The sequence below is a fragment of the Protopterus annectens genome, chromosome 1.part0 (assembly GCF_019279795.1).
Source record: "Protopterus annectens isolate FY-2018-M chromosome 1.part0, PAN1.0, whole genome shotgun sequence".
NCBI lineage: Eukaryota > Metazoa > Chordata > Ceratodontiformes > Protopteridae > Protopterus > Protopterus annectens.
In genome coordinates this window covers 1,659,615,909-1,659,638,408 of record NC_056725.1, presented here as the reverse complement: position 1 = coordinate 1,659,638,408, position 22,500 = coordinate 1,659,615,909, and positions in this window count along the sequence as shown.

Sequence of the window (22,500 nt, the reverse complement as noted above, 5' to 3'; positions counted from 1 at the left end):
TGTGTGTGTGTGTGTGTGTGTGTGTGTGTGTGTGTGTGTTTGTGCTAGCGGTTTCTTTCCCAGGGAAAGAAACCACTGTTTTGAGCATTCATGCTTTAGTGCGTTCACCCATTACATGTCGACCAAGAGGTGATCGCTGAAACACCTCTTCGGTCTTTTAATATAGACCCATATTAACCACACTAGAAAGTGTAATATATAATGTTGTGTGCTCCCTCACAGACATGGTCAGTCAGCAGTGCTGACAACCTTGTTCTGCTAAACTCAAGCATCCAACTATGCTCAATAAGGGTACTTGTGTTTTTACACAGCTAGGCTTCTACATACCTAGGACACACTCTACAGTTAAGCTACTGGCCTCATATGAACCTCTGAATCTATGTGCCTATGCAGGCCTCACATTGTCCCCCACATGGCCTGCTGATGTCATCTACCGTACGTTCACCTGCAGCCATGTAAAAGTCAGACTTGTCCCTTGGCACTTCTGTAAAGTACTGAGTTCTGTATTCTGTATACTTAGATAAGTAGGGGGTTTGTTCTCACTGCAGTTAACTGTGTGTGTGTGTGTGTGTGTGTGTGTGTGTGTGTGTGTGTGTGTGTGTGTGTGTCTACTCAGCAGAGTAGATGTGCTATCCTACAGTTACTTCTCCAATGGCATGGCTTGCTAGTCTTTTTATACTTGCAGAAGCCTACACATTCATTTCATGCAGCCCTCCCAACCTCTTGTCTCCCACGTGGCCTGCTGATGTTTATACAGGCCATTTGTGTACACCTCTGTATAGCAGTCATTGTTGATAGTGGTAGCAGGGGGGTGGGGTGCAACTCTTTATGGCATTGTCTTGGAGCCTATAGTTTGCTTTGGATAAATGTTTCATCCTTTCTGCTCTTGAGGGGGTGTCAGGTATGATTGTGAATGTGAACAAAACTGAATTGTGATCTGACCTGACTGGGGGTGTGTGTGCAGGGATTAGTGCAGAGAACCACTATGTTGGTCAGGACATTCAATCCCTTGTGGGGGTGCAGACTATCTGTTACACAGCATCTGTATTAATAAAGTCCAGGAACTTTAGGGTGAGTGTGTTTGTGCACATTTATGACTCCAAATCAATGGAAGGATAGTTGAAGTCAGACATGACCAAGGTATTTCGCTGTCTAGTGAGTGACTCAATTAGGTCCAAGTAGGCAGAGTGGTCCTTGTGGTTCATGGTGGGGGACCTGTAGCTATCAATGATATGGAAGGGGGTTTTACATACAGTTAGTTGGACTTGAAGTAGCATTACAGAGTCGTATTCTTTGAACAGTCGTGTGTTGTATTTGTCTTTAATGAAGATTTATACACCTCTGCCTTTGGTTCTTTCATGCTGGTTTTGATGTGTAAACATGTGGCAGGCATTGTCCCTTGCATGGCCAGGGTGATCTCTGCAGCCTTGAACCATGTCTGTCTGACTGCACAGACATTGGCATCCTCCAAGGTAAGGAGTTCTTCCAGTGAGTGCATTTTCTGATTTACACTCTTTGCATTAATCAGCATAACCTTCAGTTTACCTGTAGTGGATTCTTTTACACTGGGACTTTAGTTCTGACATTACCTAAAAGGCCACTATGGGGGAGGAAAGCACCTTCATATAGTACAGTGAGGTATGTTTCCAGTCATTCACTGCAACATGGACTATGACAGAGTCATAACTGTACTTGTGTGAGACTTGAGTCTGTGCATGATCTGACAGACCCTGGCACCTGAGAGGCAGCTGACTGTGACCTTCTCCTTGTCCAGCCTGGTGAGGGGAACATTTGTGTGTCACAGTATGGAGTCACTTATGAGCAAGACATTTGGTTTTGAGGTGTTTTGCCTGAGGGGCTTATTGTCTGAGACACTTTTGTGTATATTACTATGTGTAGGGATTCTGTTGTGTCTGCACTGTGTGCAGTAGGTTTGTGCATGGGAGGTCTCTGATCTTTATTTAGGTTTCTAGCGAGTACCTCAGTGTATGTGCATTTATGTGTTATGAGGTTATGTGCAAGAGGTTAACTGTGTGCTGACAACATGTTTTATATCTGATTTGTTGTTATGTGAGAGAATTGATTCTAAATTAATAGTATTGATTTAGCTCTCACATGTTGTATTAGTTTGTTTTAGCAGTAACTGGTTGTCAGTATACATAAGACACTTGATCTGTTGCTTTGGGATGCCCATGTAAATCAGGTTACCTAGAGAAATGGTGGGAAATTGTCCATCCATTAAGGAAGGACTGTACTGTAGTAACTAGTGGGGAATGGGCTAGATGGACCAGGTTTTGGTGTAAGACTAACAAACATGTCTATTCTATGGAGCTAAGGTTACAAAAATGTGTCAGTGTTTCACAATGCACAACTGAGTTGCTTGAAGGGTAGCAGTGCAAGCTCTAAGCAGCTATGTTTTGCTGAGTGAAAACACCCAAACACACAAAGCTGGAATACAAGTTAAGTTAAATTATTTTAAACAAGTAAAAAAATGGAAAGTCCACCAGTGAGCCTTATTCCAGCAATCCCAAATCAGATGGGTTCTTAGCTGCAGAGTTCTGCCACAAGGGTGCATGGGGGCCTTCTTAATGTAAGATGGCTGATTTTAGTGCTCTAATGATACCAAATAGTCTAGATTCAGCAAGCCTGAATTGAGCTTATGCTATAAAATGCAGAAGTGCTAGAAATCCAAAGTGCAGAAAAACTCAATCACAGCAGAAGAACAAACAGGTGAAATAAAGCAGCAATTCAGTAGAATACTCCAGAAAAAAAGTGTAGGCAACAAACTTTCCTAGTGTGAAATAAGTGGTCTGGAACACAAATGCTTAAACCAGAACTTATATACTTACAGAATAACAGACACAATAAGCCTTCAACCAGCAATTCCCAGCTTAGAAGGGTGTAGGCTATCCTCCCCTGCCACGAGTATTCACCAAAAACCTTCCTAATGTAAAATAACTGGTTTGGAGGCCAAGTGCTTAAACCATAACAAAGAGACTTAGAACAGCCACAATAAGCATTCAACCAACAATTCCCAGCTCAGAAGGGCAGATGCTACCCTCTCCTCCCACCAGAGTGTAGGCTTCAAACCTTCTTAATGTAAAACAATTGGCCTGAAGCCCAAGTGCTTAAACCAAATGTGGTACCAGACAGATGAGAGTGACATGTCATTTAATCTACCCACACATTTCATGTCATGGTTAGTAGGCCCTATATTATCTTGATGAGAAAGCCCTGTGGTCTGTTCAGCTACTGCTTGTGTCTGATGAGGTTCCTGCAAAAGTGAGCATTATACTGTATTACTGTTCAGATGAGTTTGACTACAGTGCTGTCATACAATACTGTGATCTGAAAGTGATGCAGTGTCTTATGATGTGCACCAGACATATGTGCTGGAAAACATTAAAGAGAAAGTTATAAAGTAATGATACACATTGCAGTTCCTGATTTCACAACCCTTACAAGAGAATACACTAGAGAGTACTGTCATGATGATGCTATCCACTGTATCATTTGGCAAGGCAAATATAATTGACAGGTACAATTATCAGTTCAACAACACAAATGCAGATATACTAGGCACTAATGTAGCTATGGACCCAGTGCATCAAATGCAAATCTTTTGCATCCCTCAATCCAAAATATAGAAAATAGGGATATGGCACAGTTATCATTACTTGCACTGGATACTTGGGGGGACAGGAGGCCTAGGTGACACAGAAGGTTGGTGAGTGTGTGTGAGGGTGAAAGGGAAGCAGGCAGGCTGTTTGTGTCTGTAGGAGTCTTCCATGTGAAAGTGTTGTGTGACTGTATGAACTCAGACAAGCTCAATGCTAGCTCTATGTCTTGGTATGTTGGACAGGTGTTAGCCCTGCATGGTAGAGGTGGCAGTTAATTGTTGCCACCCCTGAGCATGAGCACTAGCTCTGTCAGGAGTTGTACTGGCACCTCCATGACCAAGGTCACATGGAGTGCTGCTACCTGAGCAAGACCAATGTCTGCTGGACATGCTCTTTTCATGGGAACACCCAAGACCACAACCCCATGGCCTGCCACATCTGGGTGTGGACAGCAAACTAAACAATGGACCATCAGAAGTACTGCCATTATGGGAGGGTGATTGGGAATGGTCACGTTGGCTGTCAGCAGATGTTGTGGCTGACCTAAGTCCACAAGGAAGCCATTTCCCTCCCAGCAGACATTCCATCACAGACACTGCTCATTCCATGACAGACACCCATCTGTTCATCACAGACACCCTGTGTTCCAACATGCCATTCATCCAATCCAGGGAATCGGCAACATAATGGAGGCAGTCATACATGTCAGATTTTGCCACATTCACAACCCTGAGCATTTGTCTGGAGTGTCTTTCTGAACATGCCTGTGCCTCTACGATGGCATTAAACATACATTTTGTGACATGGGAAGAGACACCTGCAGCAGGGGGAGTAGGTACAGCAGGCCACCTCCGAGCACCCCTATCAACCCTTCTGCATGGCACCTTGCCAACACTTTGGGAAGGTTCCATGCAGGAGGGCACTTTGCCAACACTTTGGCTATGGCCAGACTCAACAGGCACTGAAGCTAAATTAGCCACACTTCCCTGCTCAATGTCATTGCCCTCCAGTGGTCGTATATCTGTGGGCTCAGTGCCTGGCCAGGCGTAGGCCTACTAGCTGTATCTGGGGAAAAAGAAGGGGGTGGCTGGATGTCAGCCTCTGTGTCAGATTCAACCTCTGCACCCCCTGACTGTGCCTCAGTTTTGCCACCATCGCCATCAGTGTCTGTTGAGATACTTACATCAGGTGGCACAGGGCCCACACTCCCACTGTCATGATCACCTGTAATAAAAAGAGAGAAACACAAGCATACATTAATATCTGCACTACTATGGTGCAATATATGCTAAGCCACTAACAGTGCTATCACTATTACAGACAGTACAGCAATACACATAGAAGGCCTGAAATGACACATTATATTTCTAGAAATTGATATGCAGTACTGAAATAACTTGATTTGGCTTACCATCTCCAGGAGGCCTATGTTGCTGGATTCCTGACAGTCCTGAAATATGTTAAGCAAGAGATAAGGCCAACATCATCACATTTAACAGTAAGACAGGAGGTTCTACATATAATCCTCTCAATCAGCATGACATGTTACTTCAACAAGAACGTGGTTGACAACTCCAAACTGAGATTATCACTGTACTAATATCTAACCCCCCCCCACAAAAAAAAAAAAAACGTGACACAGAACTAACTTTTACTTCAATTCTTTTACTATACATTTTGAGCTGGTCATATAACAAAGCCTTCCTGGAACCTCTTCCTGGGATTGAGAAACAGGTGCACCCACATCAGTCACATATTGTGGGCCACTCTGATGTGAGTTGTCCTGTTGCAGAAGATTTGCTAGGAATTCCTCATTGGAGGTGAGAGGTGATTCTGCAGCAGGCCCACCCCTGGTTACCCTCTGGTCTTGGGCAACAGCAGCTGCATGCCTCCGTGCATATGTGAGCATGTCAGTGGCCCTGTGGTGCACCTTCTCATAAGTATGTCTGCGGCTGCCCACTGCATTTATGTTAGCAATGATCTGCTGCCATATCCTCAGCCTCTCTGGCATATTGGGACAACACCTTCTAAGAAGAAAAGCACCATGTTGATGGAGCACATCCACTATGATTGTGTCTTCTGCCTCACTGAAGGGAGGTCTGCACCTCAATGACATTTTTGGTCCTAAAACATAACAGAATGATAATACACATAATTATCACATAACTACAAAGTAACTGTTACCAGGTAAAACAGTTAAGGTAAGCAGTCAGTAGTACCCACTGGACAAAATATAATACGTATGACAGATGTGAAATGCTAACAACAGGCAGGATGCACAACAAGGAGATTAGCAAGGGCAACATATTCCTGTATGTGTCATAGCAGTAACTTGACTGTGCCCCCAAAAGAAAAGCTCATCCCAGTTTGTGACATAAAAGTAACTTTTCTTTGCTCCCTCCACTCACTAGAGAACAGGCACATAAAACATTTTGCTAATAAAACACATTGGAAATGTTAAACATACATTCGAAGGACCTGTCCCTGAAATATTTGTACATATGTATCACACGGCTTACTATTTTCATGGATTGTCAGTCATTTATACCTCTGAAATGGCGTGACAAACATGGCCATGCCATCAGTATACTTCTAACTAATGCATACAGATAACAGTGTAAAAGGCTTTGCTTCACACTATTTATTAATATAGTCCAGCATATGCATTATGTAGATAAAAAAAAATGACAGCATACCTGCTAGAGTTCAGTACCCCTCTGTACAGATAGTTTGGGAAATATTTTGTTTTTCTGAACATGTAGCAAGTATCCTCACCATCAGTTTGGCTAGCTACACATTTGCCTTTTTATAATGGAATAGATTATTAATGGACTGCATCTGTCTAGGCTGTGTTTTAGAGATGCTAATTACAGCATAAGCAGCTCAATTGTATTCTAATCAACCAATCTGGTGGAGCTATTCAAGAAGTTATAAAGCAACCATTTAGACTCCATGCTGGTTTTTCCTGTGGATTTCAAAAGTAGTGGAGTACAGACACAGAAAGTCTACACAGATAGAATGTTAGGAGCTGCTGCTGCTTAACTCAATTTGTATGTGCTACAGGCTGCAGGCAATAATGCTGCTGCTGCCACTAGGCCTAGGCCAATAAAGAGAAGAGTTTCAGGTCACATTTAACTTATCACAACATACATGACATGGACATAGTAGAGGGCTACAGGGTGAGCAGGGACACAATACAGGAACCCCGTGACTTCTGCTGGCCTCAACTCTGAGCCACAACCTTTACCTTCTCATGTATTGGAAAAATGGCAGCTGTTGCAAGACAAAGGCGACACTTAGTAGGCAAATACTTTATAGATGAAAAACACCAAGTCCAATACAAAATTCAAAGCAACGTCCTTCCAAGACAAGCAATAAAACCACAGTATACAACAGTATTAAGCGCTTTCGTCTGGTAAATGACTTCTTCAGAATACAAATTAGGTTGAGAGGGTGGCCTAATGGTTAAGGTGTTTGTCTTACAAAGACAAGGTGCAGGGTTTGAGTCTCATACTTAAAATGGCCAGTTAGCCTAGTACTAATCTATGAATCTAAATACTGCAATTAGAACCTGTTTAAATAAAATGCTTAACCAATCAAATATTCACTGATGTCATTTCCCCTGATTAAAAATACATAACAAAACATTATTTTACACCAAGTAAAAAAACATTCACAAAAATCCATACAAAAAATTATTCTTAAAAACAATTCATTAACAATATATATGTTGTTAAATGAAAAACATTGATTTTAATTTTAACAAAGAAGATATAGAAATTCTGTCATTTAACCCGGGGGTATGGTATGCATCTGACCTAATTTGCCATTTGATTTCTAAAAACTCCAGATACTCATTCACAGGTCCCCCCGGGGTCCCAAGTCCACCTGCTCCAAAATAAAAAATAGGAAAGAATGGGTAGGTTCAGCAAGCAAATGCTTATATAATGCATTCTTTTCATTTTTATTTTTAATATCATATAGATGCTGATATATTCTGGTCCTTAGGGCGTTCTTAGTTTTACATACATAGAAACTTGCACAAAATCTGCACAAAACCAAATAGACAACCCCTTTACTATAACAGTACATCTTTTTCATACTGGTAATAAACCCAAAATTTTTAAACTTAATTTTTTCTCTGTCCATGACATAGGGACATTGGGCACACCTCCCACACTTAAAAGTACCAGCATTATGGGTACCAGATTTAAACCTTTCAAATAGTCCCTTGAAGGAAGTATTCCTTTTATATACCACTGTTGGTTCATTACCAAGTTTTCCTGATAATTCAGAGTCAACATCAAAAATTTTCCAATATTTAGAAATAATATTTTTAATATCATGAAAGTTAGATGTATAAGTGAGGATAAGCACCCGTCCAAAATATAATTGTTTACTATCATGATGGTTTGGACTTTTGGTAGCCACCTGCCATAATAAAGCAAGAAAATGACCACTCATTCTCTTAGTCCTAATTTCATTAAATATGTCAGTGACAAAGGTTTCAGGGTACCCCCTCCTACAAAACATGTTCTTTAATATGTCACATTCTCTCAGAAAATCCCCAAAATCAGACACCATTCTAGCCAATCCTACATATTGGCCTTTCACAAGGGCTTTTTTCTGGTGCAATGGGTGCGCACTTGTGTAGTGTAATAGTGAATTTGAATAGGGTGATTTCCTATATAATTGGGAAACAAAACAATTATGTTCATAATCTTTCCTAATGGTAACATCTAAATAGTTGATTAATTCCTTATTACTGTTCATAGTGAATTTTAAAAAACTGGTGGTACCATTAATGTACATGAGGAACCTCTTCAGGTCGTCCTCACTGTCTTTCCAGAATAGGACTATATCATCTAGGTATCGCCCATACAATACCCATGAAGTCCTAAATTCTGAATTGATGATAAACAAATCTTCCCATTGCGCCAAAACAATGTTGGTAAAAATGGGGGCACAACACACACCCATTGCAACATCCTATTTTTGTTTGAAAAGATGCCCTTCAAAAGTTACAAAATTGTTCTCTAATACCAGTTGCATGCATATCCGTAGGGTTAAAATGGTATTATGATTAAGTGTGGAATTAGCACATAAATAGTCATAAAACCATTCAAGGCCAATTTTGTGTGGAATAACTGAAAATAGGTCACAAACATCAATAGTGACCAAAATATTACTATAAAAAAACATGTCCTGTGTGACTTTTGTAAGAAAGTCCCATGAATCCTTTATCACAGCACTACATGTATCTAAAATATTTGTAGTCATATTATCAATGAATTTGGCAATACTAAAGGTTTTTGAGGCTTTGGTGTCCACAATAGGTCTTAATGGTGGATTAACTAATGATTTATTAACTTTTGGTATGCTGAAAATTGTAGGAATTCTAGGATGACTTATTAACATATAGTTGTAGGCCTCTGTAGCAATTTGCCCATTTATTAATAACTGTTCCAATTCTAAGTCTATATTTCGGTATGTTATATTAATCTCATTTCGTGACACCTCTAGATAAACATCACTATACAAAAGTTCCATCATCCTACTATTATAATCAACGACATTCATAATGACCAAGCCCCTGCCTTTATCTGGTTTCATTATTCTTATACCACGGTGCTCTAAAATTTCATTTAATAGTATTCTCTCCTCCCAGTCCAAATTTCCTTAGTCAAGTCCCCTATAGTTATTAACTAAAAGATTTCTAATATCAATTTCACATAAATTTTCAAACAACTGCACCAAGGGGTGTGGTGGAGGCAAAAAAGTACTGGATCTATGTAAATTCATATAGCCAGTAGTAATATTATTATTATGAAAAAATAAAGCTAGGTTAAGTTTCCTTGTAAATAATTTAAGTTGTAAGATGGAATCAGTTAGTGTACCCTTCCTCATTGGAACAAAGTTAAAGCCCTTAGATAGCAAGTCGGCCCATCTTACATTAACTTGGGCCTGACTGTATTTATAAATGTTAAAATCCCCATTTTCATTATAAATAACATTAAGTGCAAGTCCACTATTGATTTCATTATTTAAATTATTTAAGTTATTTTTTAAATTTATCTCCTGTATGAACCCCATCTCCCCCTCCAGGAACCCATCCGTGAGTTGTTGCCATTCCTGTAGTATTCCTGTTTCCCCTGCCTCTGGTTCTGTAACCTCTCTGACCTCCACAAAGGAGGTTGCTCTAAAGGGGAATCTGCTTCAACATTGCCTTGTTCATGCCCTTCAACATCATTGTCATCAGTACTTAAAATATTATTATTAGTAGCAAAACTCTGTTGCCTCCTCGGTGGATCGGGATATGCTTTACCATTCTCATAATCCACCTTATCCCTCAATAACTTTCTTTCTTTCCTAGTCTTTAATTCAAACAATTCAGTATTGACATTGTTAAACACAGCATTAAAATTGTTCCGTTTCATATCAAACAACGCATCATTTTTAATACTTAAATCTAGTTGGTTAATCTCCCTCAACAACAAAGACATTTTTCTATTATTATCTAATATCAAAATATGCAATAACTCACATCCTTGCCTGTTAAAGAATTGTAACAATTCTTTATGAAGGTGTGAGTCCTTCTCCAAACCAGTAGGAAATTTCCATAAACGGAGCCCCTTTGGCACTTGTTCTCTTCTAATACATTCAGTTAAATAATCACACTCCAGTTGTAGTTTTTTGTATTTTGAAAGCAGTCCTTTGAAGTTAAAAATCTGCTGATCTAATGATCCTGGATTGTGAATATTATTATTGTTCGAAACTTGGTTAAATCCAAATTCAGTTTTTAGCCATTGTTCAACCGAAACGTTTAAAATTACTTAGAGGGTCCTCCCAAAGCTTCTTTAAGCTTCTGGAATGCCTGCTCACATGTTGGGGTCCACACTACCTTATCTGGTCTGTTCTTCCTTGTCAGGCCTGCGAGGGGAGCAGCTATGGTACTATAACTGGGGACAAAATTTCTGTAGATCCCTGTTGTCCCTAAACATGCCCTCACCTGAGTTTTGGTAACAGGTGCAGGCCATGCCTGAATGGCTTCCACCTTGGCAGGTTCTGGCCTTATCTTACCACTCCCCACTCCCCACTCTATGTCCTAGGTAGGGGACCTCTTCCATACCCACCTGACATTTGCTCGGCTTAATGGTCAACCCTGCTCTCTATAGTCTGCCCAGCACCTCCCTGACATGCTGAAGGTACTCTGGCCAGGAATGGCTATAAATGGCAATATCATCTAGGTAAACAAGGGCAAACCCTCCTGCTCCTGCTAGGATATGATCTACCAGCCTCTGGAAAGTTGCTGGGGCATTCTTCATCCCAAAGGGTATCTTGATGAACTCATACAAGCCAAAAGGAGCCACAAAGGCTGGCTTCGCTCTAGCACTGGAAGTCAAGGGCACCTGCCAGTAACCCTTGGTAAGATCAATGTTTGTAAGATACTTAGCCCCACCCAGCTGCTCTAGGGCCTCATCTGTCCTAGGCATGGGGTAAGCATCCGACTCTGTGTGACTATTTAATTTCCTGTAGTCCACACAAAACCTGGTGCTGCCATCCATCTTTGGCTCCAGCACTACTGGGGAGAACCAGGGACTGTTGGACTCTTGAATCACCCCTAGTTCCAACATCTCCTGTACCTCTTCCCTCAGAGTCTGTTTGACTCTCTCAGGTACTCTATAAGGGGCTTGCCTAATAGGCTTTTGGGGTCCTGTATCCACCTGGTGCTGCCCCAGGTGGGTACACCTTTGTTTCCCAGTGAACATGTCCCCAAATTCCTGCAACACTGCTCAGATTTCTTGAACCCAGATAGGAGACAGCTGCTGGGACATTGCTACCCCTTCCACTGAGGTGTCAGCCCAAGCCTCACTGAGGAGATCAGTCCCCAGATCTCCCTTAGACTCCTCCTGCAATCCACTGCAAATGCTCAGCACAAGGGCCTCCCTATCATGGTAAGGTTTCATCATGTTAACATTGTGCAATTTGTGCCCCTGCCTTCTGCCTAGCAGTTCCACCATATAGTTAACATCACTTACCTTTCTTACCACCTTGTAGGATCCCTCCCAAGCTTCTTGCAGCTTGTTGTGGCTGACAGAAATGAGAACTATTACCTGCTGCCCCACAGCATACTCTCTAGCTCGAGCATTCCTGTCATACCACACCTTTTTCTGTTGTTGAGCTTCTGCCAGGTTCTCCTGGGCCAAGCCCATGAGTTCTCTGAGCCTTGTCCTGCGGTTTAGGATGTATGCCACAACAGACTTCTTCTGAGACTAGCACTCACCTTTCCACTCATCTCAAATTAAATCTAGAGGTCCCCTCACCCTATGCCCATACAGAAACTCAAAGGGTGAAAAACCTGTGGATTCCTGGGGAACCTCTCTGTAAGCAAACAACAGATATGGAAAATATTTGTCCCACTCCCTCTTAAACTGATCTGCAAATGCCCATAGTATGGACTTGATTGTAGAGTTTAACCTCTCAACAAGACCATTAGTCTGGGGATGGTAGGGGCTGGTCTTCATGTGCTTCACCCCACAGGACTTCCATAGACAAGCCACTAGCTCTGACATGAACTTGGCACCTTTGTCAGTCAGTATTTCTTTTGGGAAACCTACCCTGCTGAAAATCTCTAACAAAGCATTTGCCACCTACTCTGCCTCAATGGAGGACAAAGCCACCATCTCAGTGTATCATGTGGTATAATCTACTACCACTGGGATATACTTTTTCCCTGGGGAACTTGGGGTACTCAGAGGACCCACAATATCCATAGCTACACTCTGAAATTACTCCTCAATCACAGGAAAATGCATCAAAGGAGCTCTCACCTTGTCTCCTGCCTTGCCTACCTTTTGGCACTGTTCACAGGTCCTGCAGTACCCTGTTACATCTCTGGAAATTCCAGGCCAATAGAAGTTTTGCATAATATGCCTCTTTGTACGTTTTATGCCCGTATGACCTACAAAGGGAATATCATGGGCTATGGCTAGAAGCACAAGACTGTAGGCTCTAGGCACTACCAACTGCTGTACTCTCTCACCTTCTAGCCCTCCCTCAGGGGTCCACTCTCATAGGTTCATAGGTAGGTACTATGCTATTGGCCCTAGGGCATAATTAAGCCTAGCCAAAATGTATTCTGTCTCTGTTGAGCAGAGCCACAGAAGTGATTTCTGGGGTGAATTTCCTGTTCCCCATCAACTCATCAGGATTCTTCTTGAAGAGCGCTAATGAGGAGCTCTGCCTCACATATATGGGGACCTTATTCCAGAGCAAAGGGAGTCTCTGGGACACGAATCTGTCCCTCCAAGTCCTGTTTATTGTTGAGGTCAGGTTAAGGTCCCTAGAGTGTGTAGCTTGGATAGATTGGGTTTTCCTTAGGTAGAGCATTTCCAGCAGTTTGGGGTTTGACATAGTCTTGTATGTCAGGCAGATATCATCTTTGAGTAGCCGGTATGCAACCGAGTACAGTTGAAGTTTTTTTAGCCTGGTGGCATAGGGTATCTGTTTTAGGCTCATTAACCTCTTGGTGAGGTATTTATGAGGACTCTCCAGTTGCTGCAGGTGTCTAGTAAGGTACATCCCAAATGGGGCATTGTACTCAATAATGGGTCTAATGAGTGATGAGTAGAGGGGGACGATAACTTCATTTTTTCTGGATGCAAACCCCTTTGTGATAAGGTGGACCATGTAGAAGTATTTTCTAACCACTTTAGCGATGTGGTTATTGAAGGAGAGGTTACTATCCACCTGGGTCCCTAGGTCTCTTATCACACTGTCTGTGTTAAGTGAGCTGCCACCTATGTGGTAATTTGTAGGTACTTGTTTTTTTCCCGAAGAGGATGACAATGCACTTTTTAGCATTTAGCTTGAGGCCATGATTTTGGCACCATGTTTCTGTTTCAGTGAGACCCTTTTGAAGGATATCTATGTCAGTAGGAGTCTGAATTATGGCACTCAGTTTGCAGTCGTCTGCAAACTTTGTTAGCCGTAGTCCCTCTGTGTTTCCTTGTACCTCAGAGAAGTAAATACCGATCAGGGGAGGTCCCAAGACTGAGCCCTGGGGTACTCCACTTGTCACAGGTTTGGAGTCGGACCTAGCGTTTCCTATTTTCACTGTATGGGTTCTGTCTGTGAGCCAGTTAGCAACCCATCTTGTAACTTGGGGGTTTATATTTAGGTTAATGAGTTTGTCTATAATTCCTGAGTGGGGAATGGTGTCAAAGGCTTTCACAAGGTCAAGGTATGCCGTATGGACCACCTTTCCCTCATCGATTGCTTTGGTGACCATCTTGAAAAAGTCAGTCAGGCACCTAGATAGCGAGACATTTCCCTGTGGTACATTTGACTGGGGACACATGCCTGAAGTAACATTCAGCTGTAGAGAAATATGGCTGTTTGCAAATTCCCTGTGGGCAAACAGAAGCATATGCTGCCATGCCCACAACTTCAGTAATGAAGTGCACAGGGGGAAAACAATGTCCATAGTCCCCACGGGAACATGAGACAGTAGGCAATATGGCAGGCATCAGCAGCAGGCTGGCCAGAGGGCATGTCAGTGGCAGTAGAAATGCAGTGCACAATGGGCAGTGCCTTTATAATTGGAGTGTGTGGCCACTACCCCCTTCACAGTGTCTAGGGAACATTACCTAAAACACATACTTGAACATAAATGTGACTACAGTATCCTGCAGGATTTCCTCCATGCTATAGGACACTTCTACATGTTGTAGTTACATAAGTATGTACTGTACACTGAGCACAACACTCATTACTTCTTCTGCCACCATTCATTTGGTTATTAAAGCTGTGAGCATGGCAGGGTGTGCTTCTCTTTGCCCACAGGGAATTTGCAAACAGCCATATTTCTCTGCAGCTGAATGTCACTTCAACCATGTGTCCCCAGTCAAATGTACCATAGGCAATGTCTCGCTGGCTAGGCACCTGAACCCTAGCTAACCATCACTACGCTATGTGCAAAACTGTGCAAATGCATTTTTATATCAGAAAGATGAAAGAGATAGAAATTAGCCCAAAAATTTTCAATAAAACTACAATTTCTGGGCTGAAACCACTCCTCCAAGGACAGGTAGACTGTCCAAACTCCCCACTCTCACTGGTGAACAGAGACACTTCCTTCTATCCAAGTAAGGTATGGGCAACACAGAAGCTTAAACACAGTCCAGGTATCAGCAAATATCTGAAAACCAGTCTTTTCTAGCTTAGAAAGGCAGAAAATAGGAAGTTTTTTTTTTTTCCAAAATTAAAACAGATACCGCAGGAAAAAAAAACACTTTTAAAGTACAGAAACGGCACTTGTTAAATAATGAAATTTAAGACAAACACGACTTTATTTAAAGTGCAGGCAGTAAATAAGTACAAATGCAGTTAAAAATGAGCTGTACAGTAACCCTTTGTCCCGGTATACAGATTCCCCCTTTTATTGAGAATCAGGTGAATCCTTAGCTACCTGCCTCAGGCCTTGTAATGTAGGGTCTAGGAGCTGAGTCTGTCTTAACTCTTTCCTTGTAACCCTTCCCAACTCTCCTTCCACATCGTCTGACCGTGGTGCCTCACTGTCAGCCTGGGTACTACTACTCACCTCTACCTTTGCAGTTACTCTGTCCAAGGGACCATCAGTACCGCCAAGCAGCAGTGGTTCACCCTCAGTCTCACTGCTACAGGGAAGCTTCCTCCCTGAAGTAAACACCTCACCACTCCTGGCTGCAAGTATGCAGTCTGTCTCGGTCTCCCCCAGGCTATCAGACTTACCTGCTTGTCTCCAAGCCTGACTGTGTGTAACTGCACAAGCACAGAGTACTGCACTATCAAAATCATTCCCTATCAGGACATCTGCAGGTATATCCTCAAACACATCTACTTGCTGGCTTCCTTTTCCACCCTCCCAGTCAAGGTGAACACCAGCCAAAGGTATTTGGAATGGGATCCCTCCCAAAGCCCTGACTGGAGTTGACTGCCCAGGCAAGTAGTGCTCCTCTGTAACAATTGCAGGCTTTACAATGGTTATATCAGAGGTTGTGTCTCTCTCTTGGCAATGGCCTGTTTGCCATTCACTACAATAGGATATACCCTCTGGTGGTAGTTTGGTACCCTTGTTGTCGCAAGACAACCTACTATTGGCATTTTGTCTTTCCCATTTGCTGGCTCCCTTACCTTTTGTTCCCCACCTTGCCTCTGTGGACACTTGTATGCCACATGGCCCCACTGGTTGCATTCAAAACGTTTAACTCTAGCTCCTGGATGTGTACCTGGACTAGTGGCGTCCCCTGCTATAGGCAGATTCTGTTGGTGCAGTCTGTGCTGCCCACCATGAGTTCCTTTAGACCCATGAGCAGTACTGGGGTCCCTTTCCTGTGCAGGGCTGCCCTGCTTGCCAGGTATAGGTCTCTCTTCTTCCCCAACTCATCTGAAGTAGCACATTGTCTATCAGCTAACCAGATCCTTATGTCCTCAGACAAAGTGCTAAAGGCTTGTTCCCTGACCAAAAGGTCTGCCAGCCCTTCAGAAGTGGTGACCTGACATCCACTCACCCACCTTTGGAAATAAGTGCTCAGTTCAGCAACATATTCATACACACTTTCATCTGCCTTACGTCTATGCTCACAAAACTTTTTCCTATATGTTTCAGGTGTTAGCTTAAACAATTCTAACAAATGATTTTTAACAATAGTATAATCAAAAGATGCAATGTCAGACATTTTTGACAAAACAGTTACAGCTTTACCATGGAGTAAGGGGGTCAGGAACTGTACTCAGAGCCTTTGGTCAACCCCATACTGTTTGCCTACCCTCTCACACATATGAATGAAACTATCAAAATTATCCCCCTCTTTAAACTGCTGAAGAAATTTACTGAACTGTTGTGCTTCTGGGGTCCAGTTACTCCCCTCCCCATTACCTCCATGACTCTGGCAAAGAGTCAGCATCTTCTTCTCATGCTGCCTCTCCTTTTCCTCAGTTTCCAGGTGTAGCAGTTTCTCATTCTCCTAACTCCAGTGAGGGGTGTCTCGTTTATGAGGAAAGGATAACAAATACACACAGTAAAGTGCAATTTCCCTTAAGAGCACATATAGATCACAGTCAGTCCAGGGCTGTTGCTCCCTTGCTCTCCAGGTCCCCAATAAGACTCCCCACTGGCACAGCTATAGGGTCCAGATTTCAGTCAGCTCGGCAAGCTAAAATCTCCAGCACCCTCTCTGTCCAACCAGTGTTTCGTGTCCCAGCCCAAGTAGCTGACACACACACACACTCACACTTTGAGATAAGAGTTTATACAACCACACAGACACTTCTGGGTAAGGCTTGCACAGGTTCTCCAGCTGTGCCCCTTTTACCCAGACTATATGGTAGTAATCACTGCCATCACCCAGCTAATATTTATCAGCTACTCAAAGGCCCTTAAAAGGGTGTCCAATTATTACTGTGCAATATTATTATCCAATTGGTAGTATAACTAAACAGTCAAGGCTTATTAGAGTGACTTGGTACAGTAATCACTATAAATATGCAATGTACTCTAGAGCTTAAATTATCTCTACACAAAACAGCCACAGCTGAAAGGTTTGAAAATATTTAATAATAAATACCAAACAATTCTCCGCTGTAACAGGATTCCAATGAAGGCAGTCCTACAACCCTGGTATATAGCAGTAGTCTCCGTGAAGAAACTGTGCAATTCACGACCATATAGCAGTAAAGGTTTATTCTTAAAAACAACACAATGACAGATTAAGCGCTTTCATTTCCAATACCGGAAATTTCTTCAGAATAGATGGTACATATCTGGTAACGTCTTTTATACTATTTGATACTAATTAATTAATTAATTAATTAATTAATTAATTAATTATAATTCAATTGAAGTCAATTGAAAAACATTCAACAATCACTGTGGTTGAGTAAAAAAATAAAAGCTACAGGGCAAGATACAAACAACACTTATAGTGTAGTATGAACATAAATTAAAATATGTAAAAAAAAAAAATATATATATATATATATATATATATATATATATATATATATATATGTATGTATATATAATATAATATAAAAAGGAAATAAATATAATGTATACATAGTTGTACACTTTACTATTTTTTTGTTGATTTTCTTTTATTGTTAACTTTTAACTTGTTAGCCCTTAGTCTTAGGGCTGGAAGAAGTGACACATAATCATTCATCCCAGGGGGTGTATTAGAATCCAGTCGCAGTTGCCAGATTAGTTCTCTATAACATAACTGGTTATTTCAGTGTCCCCCTCTACTGTCCCTTTTTAATATTTCCAAAACCCAAAATTTATAATTAGCTTCAGTGCATACCAATGTGTATCTATAAAGTGCATTTGTTTCCCTTTTCCTACTAACATCATACATATGTTCGTATATCCTTTGACGCAAATGTCTTTCTGTCTTCCCTACATAGTAGGCCCGACAGAAGGTACAATAAACTAGATATAAAATCCCTTTTGTATAGCAAGTGTAGTATTGTTTACCTTCTGTTGGGCCTACTATGGTTGAAAATATCGGCTTAGACAGCCGGTTGCTAGGGTAATTTTGGTAGTGCTACTACTTTACAGTGCAATGACAAGTTTAATAGTTAAAAAGTTATAAGTTAAGCATTTGAAGTATTGTCGGTTGTAGATTTGTACCTGGACTGATTTAAATATTAGTGAGAACTTGATAGTGAATGATTCACTTTTATGCCACATAGTCCATTGAAGGGGACATAATCGAACAGCGGCATACAAAACCATCATATGACAAGTGTATCTTTCTACTGTCTTTGCCACAGGATAATTATTTTTTAAAAAAAAGTTATTTTTTATTTTTACGTTTATTTTGAGGGATTGTATGAAGTTATTTTTTCACTGGTGATTGGGAGAATATGTGGATCTAGACTGCTGCAATTTGCATAGCAGTAGCAGTTTGTTTTGAATGATTTAACTACTTAATATTCATGACTTGTAATCACGAAATAGCTCAGCTGACTATTGGTCATATGATTTTTTATTTAAATTGGTTAAGAGTTTGTTTTTATGTAATCTGAAGAAGTTGCCGTATTGGCGGCAACGAAAAATGCTTCATTAAACAGTTTTCGTACTCTGCAAGTTCTGTTGGGACCCTTGTTTTTATTGGTTTATTGTTGAGTTTCATTGTCCCTAGTTTGTTTTGCTTTGTTCAATGGCATCTGGGGTTACCAACAGTCCGGTGAGTCTGAATCTTTTTACATCACAGCAACTACAGTCAGAGCTGGGGAACCTTACAGCTCTTCTCCAAGTGATGAACCAGCGTATGGATACTTTTTCTAACAGGCTTGATAAAGTGGATTCCTCTTTGTCTCAGCAGCATCCTTTTCAGGATGGCCACAACAATACTTTCAATGGAGCTAATAATGTGAAGTCGAACTCGAATGCCTCACTATGTCCATGACAACGGCGGGCCGAACCTAGCATTTCCAACCCGGGTCCAGCAGTTAATTTGTCTAATCCAGCAAGCAGTCCAGTGTTTCCAATCTCTGATGGTGATTCGATTCCAGCAGCACAATGAACACCGCCTTCAATAACAGCCACTGCTTCACAACATTCGGATGGTGAGAACAATGGGCTATTTTATAGAACATGGCTTATTGGGGCTCCAGTGTTTAGCGATTGGATAACGAACATCACCAACCTGGCATTTAATGATGGTTCTAACCAGGAGCGATTGGCTAGTTCTTTTAATAATAACCAACAGGTGAGCCCACAGTCACTTAGTGACAAACTAAAGTTATTGGACATTAAACTTTTGAAGTTAAAAAAACTTCAGCTTGAAGTTTCCTACCTCGATACTTGTCTAAAACAACACATAGTCCCGAAGGGGTTAAGACATTACCAATACCTCACGGGCCTCATAGCTGATTCACTGTTTCACCTTGAACTTATTTTGTTATTCGATCAACAAGGCTTTGACCTTATGAAACTTATGACTAAACATTATAAGATTTGTATTGATACCCTTACCAAAGAGGTTTCAGCCTTGAATAACGATATTACTGTGCATTTAGATTTTTCAAGGTATAAATATGATTATGAAAGATGCTTTTTTAGCACTGACCAATTACTTGACACACTTAAACAAAACAAAGTTAAGAAAATTCATAGAGATAGAAATGCATATAACAACAGTAATGCATACCCAAAACCATCTTTTGCTCAAGTAGCACTTGCTTTATCTAATACAATTCAAATGCAATTGACTGGAGGAAACACTTTTTCCAATAATATGGATAATGTAGACCCTGCAGACATTGCGCCAAGTGAAAGCCCAGTGAGATGGAGCGAATAGATCCATAATCAGAACCAGAACCCTAATACATATGTGGGTCAACATAATGGCAATAATGGGCGATACAACAGAAATAACCAAAATTTTCAGGATGGTTACCAGACAGGTGCGATCCTGAAAAAGAACTTGAACCACAACCAGAAAAATCAAAGGACCAAACGAAACAACAGATTCAGGAAATAAACGAAGATGAATGTCCAACTTTAAATATAATTGAGAACGCTACAGGAGACTTTAAGATCTTTAATTATTCTTCTACGAGAATTGATCCTGAGTTGGTTAACTTACTAGCAAAGGGTAACACCTTTTTCTTCCAAGTAAACCTCCAAATGTAGTTGAACTAATCTTCGACCTGAAGTTGTTTGTGAGAAAATTAAACCTTGAGGTATTGCTTGGGAAGACAGTTATTAATAACAACCAGAGGCTAAGGGTGTCAAGCACCTTCAACCCACCCTTACACCCAACACTAAGAACATTCGAACAAGTGTGTGAACTTGATTTTAGACATTATCTAACAAAAGTTAGTTCTAATAAGAACTCTAATATGACTACACACAGAAAACAAATGTTAGAATTGTTGAGGAAATCTTCTGTTAGGGTGTTAAAACCAGATAAGGGTGGAGGGGTAGCTATTTTTGATGTAATTGATTACAATAGGAGGATTTACTCCCTGTTACTTAGTGACGCTTATGCTGAAGCCTCACTAAATGAAGTTAATACAGCATATAGCCGTATTAAAAATTACTTTAATGATTTGTTCATCGAATCAATGATTGATATCGACACCTTCAATTTTATCACCCTTCCGTGGCCCAAGATCCCTGTGCTTTTCGGCATTCTCAAGGTCCATAAAGATCTAAAGGATCCACCTATGAGACCCCTCATTGATGGGAGAGGGTCCATTACCTACCCTTGTGCCAAAGTAGTTGACACAATTTAAAAAAAATACCTGTTGTCAGAACCACAGATTTGTAAAGACTCCTGGTCATTCTTGGACAAAATTAACAGTTTCAGATTTGATTCAGAGTTGAATTTTTGACCATAGACGTCAACGATCTGTATACATCAATTCCGCAATCAGAAGGCATCGAATGGGTAAGCCTTATGCTAAAGTCCAAGAATGCCCCTACACAGGAGATATACACTGTGGAAATTTTATTGGATATCATTTTAACAAACAACTTTTTTTTATTCAATGACAAATTTTATCTACAAAAGCGTAGGGTGGCCATGGGGTCACCCTGTGGTGCTAGTTTTGCCAATTTGGTAATGGCATACTGGGAGAAGATACACATCTTTAATAATACCGAACACAGGGTGAGTCTATTGTTCTACACACGCTTTTTGGATGACATTTTTGTCATCTTTAAGGGAAACCAATTACAAGCACAGGTATTTGTCAACTACTTAAACTCTACTACAGAATTTTTGAAGTTTACATCTAACTTCAGCACAAATGAAATAGATTATTTGGATTGTAAATTACTGAAGGACACAATTAACAACAGGTACGTGTCTAAAATATATAGAAAGGAGACATTTTCCAACTCATTCCTTCATTTTTCAAGCTGCCACCCTTTCCACCAAAAACGATCTATTGTGAAAGGTCAACTTATTAGGGCAGCTAGGAAGGTCTCTTTAGACATGGATTTTAGAGCCGAATGTATCCATTTAAGTAATATGTTCCAACAACGAGGATACCCTGAGGATTTGATTCAATATTTGATTATGGAAGTCACCCATAAAAGAAACACAGGTCAGATAGAACCACTATTGAATAAAAGCTTCTTATCAGATAGCATTAGCCATGATTGTAACATCGGAGAACTAACTAGAAATGATTCTCTCCTTCTCGAACACTCACATACGATTAGAACTTGCAAAGATTTTAGAATGAGTTTTATTACTACATTCAACAATAATAGTGAGATAATTTGGTTTATCCTTTATAAAAATTGGGAATTTATCACACTTGATAAGGCCTTTGCTATGGATTATGCCCAGTTACCCAATATAGTATTTAGAAAAGGAGCTAATCTCAAAAGCTTAGTAGAAAGGAATAAGAATTTGTCATTTTGTAAAACTGTAGGAATGACTATATGTGGGGGTTATAAAATGTGTAAACACATGAAGATAGGAGAAACCTTCTATATAAACAGGAAATATAGAGTGAGAGAAAAATTTCACTGTAATTCTAAATTTGTAGTTTACTTGGCTAAGTGTAAATTGTGCCCAGCATTTTATGTTGGAAAAACTGAACGTAGACTACGCGATAGAGTCTATGAACACACTTATGCCATTGAGAGACAGAAGTTAGAAAGTCCTTTAGCAAGGCATATCATGGCTAATGAGAATCATATTTTTGGTTTTAAAGCAATAGACCAAGTTATGATAAACATTAGGGGAGGTCCAGTGAATTGGCTGCTGGAAGAATGTGAGTTAGCTTGGCAGATTAGACTCAATGCCTTTTTAACTCCAGGCTTGAATGAGTCATGTAATATTGTTTGCCTTTTAAAACTTAAAAGTTTAGCTAG